Source organism: Theropithecus gelada, chromosome 5, assembly GCF_003255815.1.
Source record: "Theropithecus gelada isolate Dixy chromosome 5, Tgel_1.0, whole genome shotgun sequence".
Classification (NCBI taxonomy): Eukaryota; Metazoa; Chordata; class Mammalia; order Primates; family Cercopithecidae; genus Theropithecus; species Theropithecus gelada.
The window spans coordinates 123,098,032-123,113,764 of record NC_037672.1 but is presented as its reverse complement, the minus strand read 5'-3'; the positions used below and the strand labels follow the sequence as shown (position 1 = coordinate 123,113,764).

The 15,733-nt window shown below is 34.9% G+C and overlaps 1 non-coding gene across 1 annotated transcript; it reads right to left on the bottom strand.

Moving 5' to 3' along the window:
* Positions 1–1,980: 1,980 nt before the first annotated feature.
* On the bottom strand, positions 1,981–2,084 carry LOC112625530. The gene has a single exon (XR_003119624.1). It is a non-coding gene; the product is annotated as a U6 spliceosomal RNA (small nuclear RNA).
* Between the last annotated feature and the right edge of the window lie 13,649 nt (positions 2,085–15,733).

The window sequence follows — 15,733 nt, the reverse complement described above, 5'->3', positions numbered from 1 at the left end:
GTAATTATATATATATAAATTATACACATATACGTAATTTCATAGTTAATTTTTGCTTACATCCTAAAACAAGAGTTAACAGATGTGATTGACAGTGCCTCTCACAGGTAAGACTTAGGTTTTATTTCCCATGAAATGCTTAAGAAGCACGTGTACTAACCTAAAGGAAAACTCCTCAACATATTCATGAGTAAGGATAACCTGGCTTATTGTATTAACTTGCACTAAAGTGGATAAAACTGGGGAGTGGCTATCAAAATAATTTTCTTAAATTTAGAAATAGGAACCCTATTATATTAAATTTCTTATTAATCTCTTATTATTACCATCTTAAGCAAGCATTTAATGATAATCTTAATGACTAGCACCACTATTTTAGAGGACAGTTGCAAACAGAGATCACGACAGGTTTTATTAAGGGAAAACCTAAAATGAATTTATAGACAAATTATTAGATTTAGAGGGTAAGTTTAGTAAGCTGGTTATATATACACACACACATATATATATAAACATATATACATATATAAATACATATAGTTAATCTGAAAATGATTAATTATGCTTTTATACTGAGCAATAAATATTTAGTAAATATAATTTCCGGGACTGCTATCTTTTCAATTGCTTTATATGGAAAAGTTTAAATATATACAAATATAGAAACTATGATAATAAAAAAACCCATGTACCATCTGTCCTTATCACCTCATGACTAATTTGCCTACAGCTCTTGCTAATTCCTGCTGCTTCTGCTTTGTTTTGAAAATTACATTATTTTATTTTTAATATTTCAGTGTGTCTCTCTAAATAATTAGTGTGCATCTTGAAACATAACCATATTTCTATGATAATATTTAACTTAAGAATAATGCTTAATATTATAATGTAATCAATTAGTGTTTAAATTCCCTGAGGGCCTCAAATATTTTTATAGAATGTTTATTAGAATCAAGATACAAATAAGATCCATATGTTACAGTGGGTTAAAATGAAAATTTTCCTATAATTTCTAAACCTCCCTCCTCTAAACTTTTCTTTTCTTAATGTTTATTTGCTGAGGAACCAGGCCATTTGTCCTATATAATTTCCCAGAATATGAAATTTTCTAATTGTATCCCTTTGGTAACATTTAACTTGTATTCTGCTTTCTATATTTCTTATAAATTGGTAGTTAGATCTGGAGGCTTGATCTCATTCTGGTTTGGAATTTGGCAATAATAATTTATAGGTGGAATTATATACTTCCATTCTATACATAATATGGTGAGTTTCAGAAAGTAGAATGACTCCTCTACCTATATTTTCTTGCTTTCCTGATTATTCTGAGATTGCATTGAATCCATTTATTGTTGCCTTAGTTCAAATACGAAATTTGTATTTTGTTTTCTTAAAAATTTATTGATATATAGTAAATTATGTCAATTTACTAGAATATTGTCAAATATAAATGATTAGGAGGACTTTTTTCCTTAATTCACCTATTATATTTCATTTTTAAATATTTTTTATTATACTGTAAGTTCTAGGGAACATGTGCACAATGTGTAGGTTTGTTACATATGTATACATGTGCCATGCTGGTGTGCTGCACCCATTAACTCGTCATTTACATTAGGTATATCTCCTAATACTATCCCTCCCCTCTCTCCCTACCCCACAACAAAAAAATAAGGAATGCTAGGCCGGGCGCGGTGGCTCAAGCCTGTAATCCCAGCACTTTGGGAGGCCGAGACGGGCGGATCACGAGGTCAGGAGATCGAGACTATCCTGGCTAACACGGTGAAACCCCGTCTCTACTAAAAAATACAAAAAATTAGCCGAGCGAGGTGGCGGGCGCCTGTAGTCCCAGCTACTCGGGGGGCTGAGGCAGGAGAATGGCGTAAACTCGGGAGGCGGAGCTTACAGTGAGCCGAGATCCGGCCACTGCACTCCAGCTTGGGCGACAGAGCGAGACTCCGTCTCAAAAAAAAAAAAAATAAAAACTAAGAATGCTTCACGAATCTGTGTGTCATCCTTGCGCAGGGGCCACGCTAATCTCTGTATCATTCTAATTTTAGCATATGTGCTGCCGAAGCAAGCACTATATTTCATTTTTAATTGACTTTTTCTTATTTCATTAGTCATCAACAAATCTTTACAACAGCAGAAACATATTAAAAGTGGCTTTGATTCTTAGTTTAATGACTTCACTTACCATAAGAAAACTGTTGACACACCTGGGACCTAGAGAATACACTGACTGTGATTGTTTACCATTTAGTTTTCTTTACAGTTTCTGTTCAAAGTAATCATGAATATTGAGATGAATGTGTCTTGAGTTTTCAACATGTTCAGAACATAGTTCATCTCTATTCCTGAACTTGAATTTACTCTCCTTTCAGATTAATCATGAAAGGCTTAATTTATTATGAAATTCAAAGAAAAATGCTTTGTCAGTAATTCTACTCTGATAAATCCAAAACCATATGTGATCACCAAACTCTATTAAAGAATTATGTATCATCATTTTAGAGTTTTTCATAAGTGCTATTAATTGCCACTTCCAAATGGACTTTGGTGATTTTCGTGGTTTATTCATGGTGGCACTTGGAATCAAGCTAAATACTCTTTTTGTCTTTTAGTTCATATTTACCAATATGAAATTCTATTTAGAATACACTCTATCTAACAGTGCAAAGTGGTACATCAGATATTGGGCAAAGATAAACAGAACTGCTCTTTGAAAACCTAAAAATCAAAGACAGAAACAGAGAGACAGACAACATATACTAGGATAGCATGTAGAGATACCTACACAGGATGAAAAGATAGGGACAGCAAAACATGCCATTTACATGTGAAAGGAGCTTAAGAAATGCAGTCTATACACCATAAAATTAAAGGAGGTTTGAAGCACAGAAATACATTAATATCAAAAGATACAAATAAAAATAAAAAACTGGGATGAAATCGGAAGAAAATGAAAATTAGGTCAATCTGCTTTACAGATGGCCTGACACAGTCAGCCCTTCCCTGGATTGTTTAGCTTGCTGGCTTGAGCATCTTCAGCCCTTTGTTTTCTCAATCCTGAAATGTGCTCCCAAGAACAGATTTAGTCTCTGAAGTCTCTGGCACTCACCTTGATCTTATATATTAAGTAAAGGAGCTCTAATTTTTCAGGCAAAAAAAAAGTTATCTGACTCTAATTTTTTGACTCAGTTCTGCAAAGAGATTTCTACCATATTCCTAGTCCTTGGATTTTCTCCATGGTGTGGTAGGCACTCTCTATTTCTTTGTCTAATGTCAATTATTTTATATATCTGGGGCACCAGGGCTTTGCCTGCCCCTGTAATTGACACCTGCTAATCAGCAAATACTAATATAAGAAAACTGCCTGTTTCTTCTCTCCCTCTTCTCTTCTCTGTATAATTTTAATATCACATAGTCCTAAATCTCTAGTCAACACTGTGAAAAATCCCTTGTTCATGCCTCTCTGATGCCAAATTCTGTTGCCAGTTGTATTAAATGCTCTATCCTGACTGCCAGATCAATTTCTACCTGAAATTACATCTGTCTTCAAAGACTTGTTCCATTTGAGTATTCATCTGGGTCCAGTCTGAGAATGTCATCCCTTCTGAAGATGTACAATTTTAGGCCACTTAGAGCATATGCATACCTGAGGTCATTTTCCCATTGCCCCCAAGGAGCCACCATGTTCTGCTGGCATCATTGGGATTATGAATTGGAAATTCTGCAGCTAAAGGAGCTGCCCTCCCACAACACCACAGGAGGAAGCTCTGCGTAGACAGTCACTGTGGAGAGCTATGGTTCCTGCCCCTCTTCCACAGCTTTCCCAATCCACTCTGTCTCCCAAGACATTGTCATCATAGATAATCCTCTATCAGGTTGCTCCTCTCAGATTATTATCTGCAGGCCTCTGGAGGGACTGAGGAGATAGAAATCTCTATACCTTATGTCTTCTTCCACTGATGTCTAGAAAGGGATAGAATATTGATCCAGCTGCTAGGATTGGAGAGATGAAAGGATGTATAGAGGATACAAGTGTCTGAAGGTAATTATGACCTGAATCAGAATTTTAAACATGTTTCCATAAAAGCAATGTTGTAAACACATTTGTTAATTTATCTACCATTCAATGTATATTTCTTGTGTAGCAGACATGAGCCAGTCACCATAATGAAATAAACGATGATTTGTCTCTTAATTAAAATAATTATTATTTTTCTACTTAGGTTAAGCTATAGATTAAGATTTAATTAACCTTGGTGAATAGGAACTCTGATCACCTAGTACAGTTTTTAAGAGAAAATTCAAGTTTCAACAATCAGGCCATAGACTTGCTAGAAAGCATTTGCAAGAACACTCCAACCCACAAGTGTGAATTGTGGTAGAGTTATGACCTGCAGTTACTTTCTTGTGCCCATTTGTTGAAACCACCAACTGTCATGAGTAGTTTTACATTAGAGAAATCATGTTAAAGAAACATACAATGCAGTTTTGAAGAGAAAAACACAACCCTGCCTAGTGGGGCTGCATATATGTCTCTGCAGCTTGTGCACACCAAGATTCTGAGGGCACTATTCTGAGAGGCTGCAATGCAAATTTGTTACTTAGGGTTTTGAAGGGCACCACCTGCACAACCACAGAAGAGAGTCTTGCTGCCTACCTGACTCTTATCTTTACTTGAATGATGAAAGTAATGGGTCTAGAGTGTAGATAGTTATAAAAGTCCCAGGGTTTGTTGTTTGTTATTTGTTTGCTTTATTAGCACATCAGCTAATAAAGCTTTTCTGCATAGGTTCCTCTTTTTTTTTTTTTCTGAGACAGAGTCTTGCTCTGTCACCCAGGCTGGAGTACAGTGGTGCAATCTCCGCTCACCGCAACCTTCGCCTTCAGGTTCAAGCAGTTCTCCTACCTCAGCCTCCCAAGTATCTGGGACTACAGGTGCACACAATCACACCTGGCTAATTATTTTGTATTTTTAGTAGAGACAGGGTTTCACCATGTTGGCCAGGCTGGTCTCGACCTCCTGAACTCAGGTGATCTGCCCACCTCGGGGTCCCCTCAAAGTGCTGGGATTATAGACATGAGCCACTGTGCCTGGCCTATAGGCTCCTTTTCTGAGTAACCTGATTTCAGATATAAGAAAGAAAATGCAGACACTAGGTCAGTTAGGTAGAACTTAAAGATTGGTTTTGCTAGTGTAGACTCAGCTTTCAAACATGAGGAGGCAACATTTCCAGCATTTAGGAAATTTAGTGATTTAGTTGTAAAGGAGGGACCTGGAATGGGAACCATAGTATTCTGTGCAGTATTAAAATTGACCAAGAGACAGGGAATAAATATAGTGAAGACAATCAAAAAAGGGAGCACATCTCCAATGTGTGGTCATGGGCTTCAGATTCTTATTTACACTGGTGCTGGAAAGAGAGGGCCAGAGACAGAGAGAGAGGTATGACTAGATGTCAATGTGGGTTGAATGCATGAATCTCAGAAAAGGGAGTGATCAGCATAAAGTGAAGATGTTGGATAACCGCAGATAGCTTTCCAAATATATGAACATCATTTGTATCTGTGGATCAGAATGAGCAGCTAAAATTAGGAAAGTATGCCAAAATGAGATTATTTAGTGACTTTTTTGGGATATCTCTGATGATAAGGTATGCAATGCCATTAAAGAAAAAAAAATTAGAATTTAAGAATAGAGATGGAAAGAAATTCATTAGGCCTCAGATATACTCCAGGATGTACAGTTAAGTGGACAACACAATTTAATGATGAGAGTAGACCACTCTCTGAGTGGTCTCAGACAGGTGGGCTGGGATGGGCTGCACCACTGACTACTCCTCAGCCCATAGTACTTGGTGGAGTCAGTAGCCAGGCTCGAGGCAGTGGTATCATCACCTATCTCCAAAGAGATCAGCTGAGTTCCTCATCTTCCCTCTAAGCAATTTCTCCAGAGATAATTCTACCTAAACAAGCCTCAATGAAGATGATAGCATCTGATGTTAGTATGACCAACGATACCGTGCAGACCAACCGAAAGAGCAGTAAGAGATCCATGACTTCCAAAGAAAGCATTCCTTAGTTTTTATTTCCTAGAGGTGAAAGTACAATGGTGTAACCTCTTGGGTTGAGTAACTTCTAGTAATATTTAGAGTTTTCCCAGGAGGCAAAATTGTCAGGTAAAAAATAAAGACAGATATTTACATTATGTGAACAATATGAATGAAGTAACCTCATTAAGGATTAAAAGGAATATGACTTCATTCTTTACCTCATGCTAATAAATGGGTTTTATATGAAGATTTTAGCTCTCATGTATCTCTGCTTGGATGAATTTTTTATTTTTTAATTTCACTGCAGGGAGCTGAAACAACAGAGAGGGGGAACAATGAAGAGGGAGAAAGAAGACTGATTTAGGATACAATGTAAGTTATTGGCTAAGGGCTGGACTACATACGTATGAAAATAAACTATATAGTGATTATCTTGAGAGAAGCTGCTGTGGGGTTAAGAACAGATATAAGACACCAGAGGTAGAACTACACTGGGAGACTTTTCAGTCCACACACTTCTAAATACCATAAGCACTTCAGAAAAGTCATGTCTTTGGATTTAGGACTCTGCCATAGAGTAAAATCCACTCAAAGTGCAGCCTTCTAAAGCCTAAAACCAAGCCTCAATGATACCTTTAGATGAAAGTCAGGGTTTGGAGGTTGAATTCCAACAAATAAAGGAGTCTTGGAAAACAGTCTTTCCACAGAGGCATGTTAACAAAGTGAAAACAAAAACTTTAAGGTTATCAGTTAGGAATTGCACTCCTTACTAGAATTAAAAGAAAAACTCTTCAGAAGTATGTACCAGAATTAGGAGTGTATATAACATAACATCCACAAAGTTCAGTGTTAAATCTAAACTTACTAGACATTTTTTAAAAATAAAATATGACCCACAGTTAAGAAAAAAAAAAAACGCAATGAGTAGAAACTGACCTCAAGATGGCCCAGATACTGGATTTAGCAGATCAAGACTTTTTAGTGCTAATATAAATATTTTCATGGATTTGAAGGAAAATGGGGTTTATCTAAAGATATAGAGAAGCTTGGTAGAGAAATGAAAACTGTGGGGAAAAAAGAAGCAGAACCATATGGAAATTCTGAAACTAAAAATTGCAATGTCTAAAATGAAAAAAAATTCTGATGGAATTAATAGCAGATTGAGGATGACAGGAAAAAGAGGTCAGCAAACTAAATAATAGAAATTATTCAATATAAACAAAGAGAAAAAATGTAAGAAAAATTATCAGAGCCTCAGAGAACTAAGAGTCACTCTCAAGCAATCTTATGTGTATAATTAGGATCCCAGAAAAAGAAGACAATGAGAATATGACCAGTAAACATTTGAAGACATAATGGTAATAATTTTTCTAGATTTAATAATAAATATTTACTATCCACTGATAGATTCAAGAAAGCTCAGTTTCAGGCTAAAAATCAAAATCAAGAGAAAGTGAAGACAGCTCAAGGAGAAAAGAAATAGATGTAGTACTTACACAGAAAACATAATATAGATTATGGCTAATTTCTCATCTGAAGCCATGGAGGCCTAGAGCTATAGAAAGATTTATTTAAAATGCTTAAGAACCAATCTTCCAGCCAGGCGTGGTGGCTCATACCTGTAATTCCAGCACATTGGGAGGCCAAGCTGGTGGATCACGAGGCCAGGAGATCGAGACCATCCTTGCTAACATGGTGAAACACTGTCTTTACTAAAAATACAAAAAAAAAATATATAGATAGTCAGTAGTCAGGTGTGGTGGCGGGCATCTGTAGTCCCAGCTACTCAGGAGGTTGAGGCAGGAGAATGGCGTGAACCCGGGAGGTGGAGCTTGCAGTGAGCCGAGATCACACCAGGGCACTCCAGCACGGGCTACAGAGAGAGATTCCGTCTACAAAAAACAAAAACAAAACAAAACAAAATCCCAATCTTCTATTTCCAGTGAAAATATTTTTTAGAAACAAGAATGAAATGAAAACATTTTCAGATAAGTAATAACTGAAAATACCACAAGTAGACTTGTGCTAAAAGAAATGCTAAAGAATGTTCATTATGCTGATAGTAAATGACATCAGATGGAAACTTGGCTCTATTATTAGGAATGAAGATACTAGAAATTGTTAAAAACAAGGGGCAGAAGAGGGGACAGTAAACATAAAAGGGTTTTTTTAAGTGTCTCAATTTCCCTTAAAAAAATAAAACAGACTGTTTAAAACAAATAAGAAAAATAAAACAAATACAAATTGTTAAATGTAGTTATATAGTTATAATAAAACTTAAAATATTACAACAGTAGCACAAAAGATGAAAAATAGTGTTTCAGTTAGCTCAAGCTGCTATAACAAAACACCATAAATTGGTGTAACAGAAATTCATTTTCTCCTAGTTCTGGAGGCTGAGAAGTTTAAGTTAAGGCACCAAATGCTGGCCATTTTTGTTCTGATGCAGGCTCTTGTCCTGGCTTTTAGACAGATGTCTTCCCTCTGTGTCCTTACATGGCAGACAGACAGAATAAAAAGAGACAGCAAGAGTAAGGGTGAGAGAGCCCACCTTCTCTGTTCTCTCTTCCTATAAGGACACTAATCCTATGGGATCAGGGCCTTATCCTTATTACCTTATTTAATCTTAACTACCTTTGTGTAGGCCCAATCTTTACATAGTCACTTTTAGGGTAGGGCTTCAGCATATGAATATTTGGGTGGATGCAATTTAGTCCGTAGTAGATGGTGAGGGTATCGGTGAAATTGTATTGTTGTAAGGCTATTACAGTTGTGAAGTGTGAAGTGTCAGATACCAAGTTGCAAGTTTACAGTGCAAAATGGTATAATATTGACTCTACATAATAAAGGAAGAAAATATTTTTTAAGAATTGATAATACAAATATGGTACTTTGTCACAATATTAAGGACTACACAAAATCTCTTCATTACACTGATAATCAAAATAGTATGAACAACCAAGAGAAAAGAAATTCATGATGGACCAATGAATATATTGGTACCCTAATCATTTTTTCTCTTTCTAATATTAATGAATTCCTGAATATTGCAGTTGTTACTTTATGTTCTGTAAGATTACCTTTTTATATATACACAATTGAAAACTAAAATAGAATGGGCTTAAATTATCTTTTTCCAGCTAAAATCAGTATTTGATGAAATTTTAACTAGAGCAGTAAAGCAGCGTAGTCATTATTCAAATCTATATGGACTCATCCTTACAAAACAGCCTCCAGTTTAACCCTAAGCATTCTTTAAAAAGCCTATTTGTTGGTAGACAGAAGGAAGGCTAAAATTCATGTATGACAGGATTGTAAATATTTCTACTCAGAAAATGAAATCAAGACTCAACTCTATTTGAGGAAAACATGCCAACTTTAAGAGAAGTTGAAATTTTGCACGGCCTACTTATTGCTGGTTTCCTAAATGACCTAGAGTAAATAGAAACAGCCTTTTCATGTGGCTGCTGATTAAAGCAAGGTCTGTAAGTTGGCAGTATATCATCTGAAATTTCAAAGTGTAAGTGGAAGCGGGATTTCTTTTCCTTTCAAAAAATCCCCCTACTTTTTATACGTGGTCTGAGTAACTGGCATACAGATATAAAATCGCTGGGCAGTAATCAGGAGTGTACTGGTCCTTATGGCAGGCAGCAAGTGGGTTATTGCCAGGTCTTTGAACTACAAAAATAAATAGAGAATAGAAGTGCATTGTATTGGCCAAGCCTGAGGCTCAGTCATCTGTCTTGGAGCATGCTCTGGTGAGAGTGTTTAACTTGGATTCTTTCCATCACATGTGGTAGCTGCAAGAGTGAAAAGAGAGAGGAAAAGAACAATGTTAGGTGGTATATTTAATAGTGTGTTGGCTTAACAATTCTCAGGAAACTGTTACTTATATTTTTCTCTTAGCAGCCAGAGTTTATCCTCTTTGTTGAGGTTCTGAATGAATGCATGTGTACTGTAGAAAATGTGATTCTACCATCTCCACCACTTTCCATTGTTTTACAAAAGGCTTAAATAGCAAGCATGGAGATTCCCCCAAATGCTATCTATTAAAGGAAACTAAGTATGGCAGCTCAAAGGACAGTATATTTTTGTATTTAATTTCACCAGCAGCTTGATATCCCTGAGTTAACTGGTCTCCTTTACCCTGAACCTGAGAAGCTGGAATTTGTGGTAACTGGATGTTTGTTGTTTTTGGCTGAATTATCCTCTTTTCTTTCTTTTCAAGGACAATATAACATAAACTAAAACAATTTTAGGCTCCATCTGCCTTTTCATTTTTCCAATTTTTCTTCTATAAGAAAGGAGAACCTTTACTCAACCACATTGTACCCATAATAGAAACTTGATTTTAAAAAATACCTGTGACTAGAGAAGGAATGGATTCTTTGTAAAGACAGTGATGCACTCAGCTGTTGTATATTAGAAAAAATTGTGCTTGTTTTCACAGCTGAATTATTTTCCTTTCTATATTATCAGGAAGAATACTAACAAATCACATGAGATTTTTAGGAGATTTTAGAGAAAAAGGCAAAACTTTTCACAGTTAAGTTTTTAGTTGCTAGCATGATTTTTTTCTAGATCATGGAACACACATTTTGTAGCTCTGTGAAACATCAGTAATAATAAACTAATGAAAATCTGAATTATTTATGAGAATACAACTAAAGAAAATTAAGTTATAAAATTTTATTATATTGCTTTGGACTACACATTTTTCATGATTTCTACAATTTTTAAATTTAAGATCTTGTTCAGAAACTAAATATGTCAACATAATAGTCCATTTAAAAATTCTTGAAGTACATACCTGGTAATATGAGCTTTATTCCAACCAGCTTTATTCAATCTAATTCTTCATAGGAACAATATAATATATGAGGAGCTACATTTCTGTAAAATCTAAATGGCTTCTTCTACTGTTAAATAATGAAAAGATTAAAATAAATCTTGATGTTAATAAATATTCCTCATGAAAATTATTCAATAGCTTATGAGGCTGATATTTTAAAACTAAGCTCAACATCGATCATATTTTTTCTTGGCTAACAGCCTTTTTAGAACAGCAAATTTAACTTTTTAAAATATAAAAAGTCAAAGACTGCACAAAGGATATTTCAGTACAATTTAACATTAAGAGGTTATCAAAAAAAGGAAAAACATATATAGCTATAGTTCTTATGCTTTTTGAAACATTTTCATATACTATTTTCAAATCATATGATATTATAGCAGACTGTATCATATGCTATCATATTGCATAATTTTAGTAATATTTTGATAATGAATTAATTTCTATCACATATTACTTCAAAAATTTAAGATTTTCTTCTATAATCTACATTTGAAACCCATTTTTTTTTTATTTCCCCAACGAGGTTTGCAGACTTTCTTTTCCCTTATGGTCACATAAGCAGTTATGGAAACAGAGAATGAAAATTAGTGTAATAATGGCAACAATGCCTCTATATTTATGTCTTATAAATACAAGGAAATTATTAGATGCTCCTGAGTCACAACCCTAATGTAAAAACATTTCCAAAAGCATTGCTTTTGAGGGCTTAACAGACTTATTAAATTCTTCAGGGACACTCGAGATCAACTGACTCAGAAATCGCATACTATCTGCTTTTTCAATGTGTTTAAACAGCCAGATATAATGCTTCCATGTACGCACTGAAAATGTGTGAGTACTTTAAATGTTCTTGATCTCAAACAGGCATTTAAACAAACTGTAGGTTGAAACTATTCTAGATAGTAGAAACTTCAGAAGTTGTTGTTCTCCAAGTAAATAAAGCTTCCCACTCAGACATTTTCTTTTTTATTTTCTCTGCCATAGAATTTGGACTTACTTTTAAAAATGTGATAAGACTAACTCAGGTCAAATAGATTCTGCAAGTGAGTGACGTAGAAAGTAGAGAAGAGAAATTATTTGAGAATGTCTTAATAATCAAGGCATACTGGTGTGAATAAAAGATGTCTCAAACTTCAAACTAGGCCAAAGAGATGAATTACTAGGTCATTTTCCAGGGCAGCCATGGGCTTGCCCCTTTGATTAACATTTGATTGACTGGGCTATTCTACAGATCTGTAGGGGCAGAGGCCAACATATTCTTCTTCTGGCAGGTTTGCAATAGTTTCTGTCCTGTGGAAAAGATAATCTCAAATGTCCTGGTTCATGGCCCTGTTGGACATTAACTGATTTTGTATTTAACCCAGCAATCTTGCCTAGACACTCCTTTATGTTGCTTAAAAATGCTTGCACTAGTATTCTTCTTTGAACTAGTTTTATCATCTCACTGATTTATCAATTAATGAGTTAAGTAAAGATCATTGAAAGATATTCACTTTATGTTTACCTAAGTCATGACTTAACCTTTTGGAAAAGTATAATAAAGCATTGGTAAGATGATAAAAAAATGATTCAGATGTTACAAACTTTAAAGGGCTCAGTGAAGAAAACAATACTTTTCCTCTATTGTGTTAGTAGTGAATTCTCCCAAGGATTTATGACAATAAAAATTAATTTCATTGTTAAAATATGCAAAGTATTAAATTTAAAACTCCAATTTATTTAGCTAATAAAAATAATCCAACTATCAAGTATTTATTGAACATTTGCTTTCTTGTGATATTCCTCCTTTAATAACCTGTGCATTGTGGAGACAATGTGCTATCATATGAGAGTGCACTATTCTCTAGATCAAACCTTTGATGTTTTTGTTTTTGTATTCTTGGTGTTTTCTGTAATGCTTGACTTAGTAGGTGTCTGGCAAATGATACATTTTAGATTTTTAATGTTTATGAGGCATCTCTTTCAGTCTTTGTTAAATAAAATTAAGTCTCTCAAAAGTATTCCATTTATGAGATGTCCCTGGGACCCAAATATGCCAATTTTTTTTTCAAGTTCTGTGTATTTAAAATATAAAAATTTTATTCAGTGTACCTATATACATCTTATTTGTAATAATTATTGTGTTTATTTTTTTAACAATTAAAAAAAAACCAAATGGCATTAGACTACATTAGGAACTAGAGGTGCTATTTGCATGTTGTGTGAACAGTTCACTTCTCTTTGTTTCAGTTTATTGAACTCCAAAATGAGACATGGGAGAGAAAGTATCCTAAAGTATCTTCACTGCCTAAGAGTCTATTATCATATGTCAACATCTGTAGCAATTTGATCCTACCAGTTGACAACTACTGTGGTTGTCAACTTTACAATATTACAGATAAAGTTTAGGAAAAACTTTAAGAAATTACATTGGCCAAGTCAAAGATCTGCTGAGTGTATGTGATTAAGAGGATGCCTTTTGAAATAAAAAGTTACTTCAAAAAATCATTTTACTTGCAGCATGCTTTATATAATTGAGAAATTGATGTGGAGGGTAGATGGAGCACAGTTTCATAATCTTTTAGCCTTCAGATACTAAAGACCACCTTTGGTGTTCTTGGAGAAAGCACGGGGAAATAGAGCAAGGCAAGTGCCTTGTTTTTTTTTGTTTTGCTTTGTTTTATGGCTGTATCTGAGTACATGCGTGTGCATGTGTGTGAACATGCTCCCCTGCCAATGATTTTATGAGGCTTCATTCAACATGAAAAGTTTGTGACATGAAGGAAAAATTGTCAAACCTAACATGAAACCTGAGTTGTAGGTCACCTAAATCATAACCAGTGCTAAATCATAAATAGGCCAATCAAAAATATTTCACAGACTGAGCAAGTGTAAATATAAGCCTTTGGTTGCTGGCATATATGAGCTATGTAGCTGTAAGTCCTACAAAACAACTCTTCTATGGAGAGGTTAGGATTCAGTATAGCAATATTCTAAGATGTATTTAGCTCTTAGTATGTAAGTTTTGCTGCCAGAACTTTTTTTCTAGCTTTATAATGCTGAAAAAATAGATATTATTTTATACAGTAACAGTAATATGTAGTAATGTAAGATGTGTTATTTACTTATGTTTTTCTTTTTAACTTTTTTCCTCCCCTCTCATGAAGCTTATTTTTACTGAGTTCCTTGGAAATTCTTCTGATTTAATTTTCAACATTTTTTAGCATTACCTTTTAAAATTAATTCTATTTAATTATTTCACAAAGAATGGGGGCTCATTTAACTCTCTTTATTTTCCTTTCAAACTTAATGCCAGTAGTCCTATAAGAAATGCTATACTCACTCTTCCCTGTCAGAGTTTTATTCCTCTAGGTAAAGATTATCTGCCTTTTGTTGTTCTTGAACCATTAAACATAACCAATTTGCCTAAAGGGACCATATACCTCTCCTTCTTCTGTACAGCGAATAAGAGAATTGTTTATGTAAATGATATACATATGGACAAATCCTACATACACTTCATACCCCAAAGCTATCTAAAATTCAGAAATTTGGATTCAACAAATCCATAAACTGAAGGGGAACACCTAACCAGGCTCAAACAACTAGGCTTTCATTGTTTTAGCTCCAATATATACATGGAATTTTTTTTCCCCAAATAAACTTACTGAAGAAATTCTTGTTGAACCAGTATATAAAGAGCTATGTGAGCTCCTTAACCCCCAATATGTAATTTGATTCTCATTTATATATCCCTAGGTATGTATTATGTAGGGAACAATAAGAGATGAGCCTTTTCATATCACCCCTCCCATAAATATTCCCTTTAATCATTTTTATACCTCATGCACATTTCTCCTGCATAATAAATTTTAATTGATTTTCAAAGTCTTAGAACACATTTATATTTTGCATCTAGAGAACAATAAAAAGATAAATTATTATCAATATCCATGGAGTTGTTCAGATAATTATTTTAAACTTGAGACCACATTGCTGTTATTCTCAGACACCTGGGAAAAATGCATTTCCACTAGCCAATTTGCTTAATCCAGAACAAGATAAAACACTGCTTTGAAGCTAATTTTAATAACTTTCTTTTAAAAATAAACTTAGTTATGGAATTTATAGAATATTTATAGTATAGTTTGCTCATTTTCTTAAATGAGCCTTGATATTTCTGATAGTTAATATTAGATGTGAACGTGACTGGAATTGAGGAATGCCTAAACGGCTGGTGAGCCAATTTTTCTGGGCGTGGCTGTGAGGTTGTTGCTAGAGGAGTCTGGACTGGGACCACACCCTCAATGTGGGTGGGCTCCATCCAGTGGTTGCCAGTGGGGCTAGAACACAGCAGGCAAAAGAAGGGAGATAAACAGTTGGTTCAGTTTTCTGATTTTCTCATTCTTCCTGTGCCAGATGCTTGCTTCCTCTGCTCCTGCCCTTGGACATCAGATTCTAGGTTCTTTGGGCTTTGGACTCCAGGGCTTGTGCCAGCAACCACCTGGACGCTCTCAGGCCTTTGGGCTCTGACTGAGTGCTGCACCGTTGGCTTCCCTGGTTTTGAGGCTTTTGGACTTGTACTGAACTCCACTACAGGCTATCCCCAGTTTGCCGACAGACTATCAGGAGATTTCACATTGTAATCATGTGAGTAAATTCTCCCTAATAAAATCCCTTGTATATATGCATATATCCTATTGGTTCTGCCCCTCTGGAGAACCCTAATACAGGTTTTGGTATCAGGAGTGATTTTAAAGGAACGGAATTTTAAGAATGAATTTCTTTAGTTGATTTCGGGGTTTCTGAAGTTGGCTCTCTAATCTGATTAGTCCTA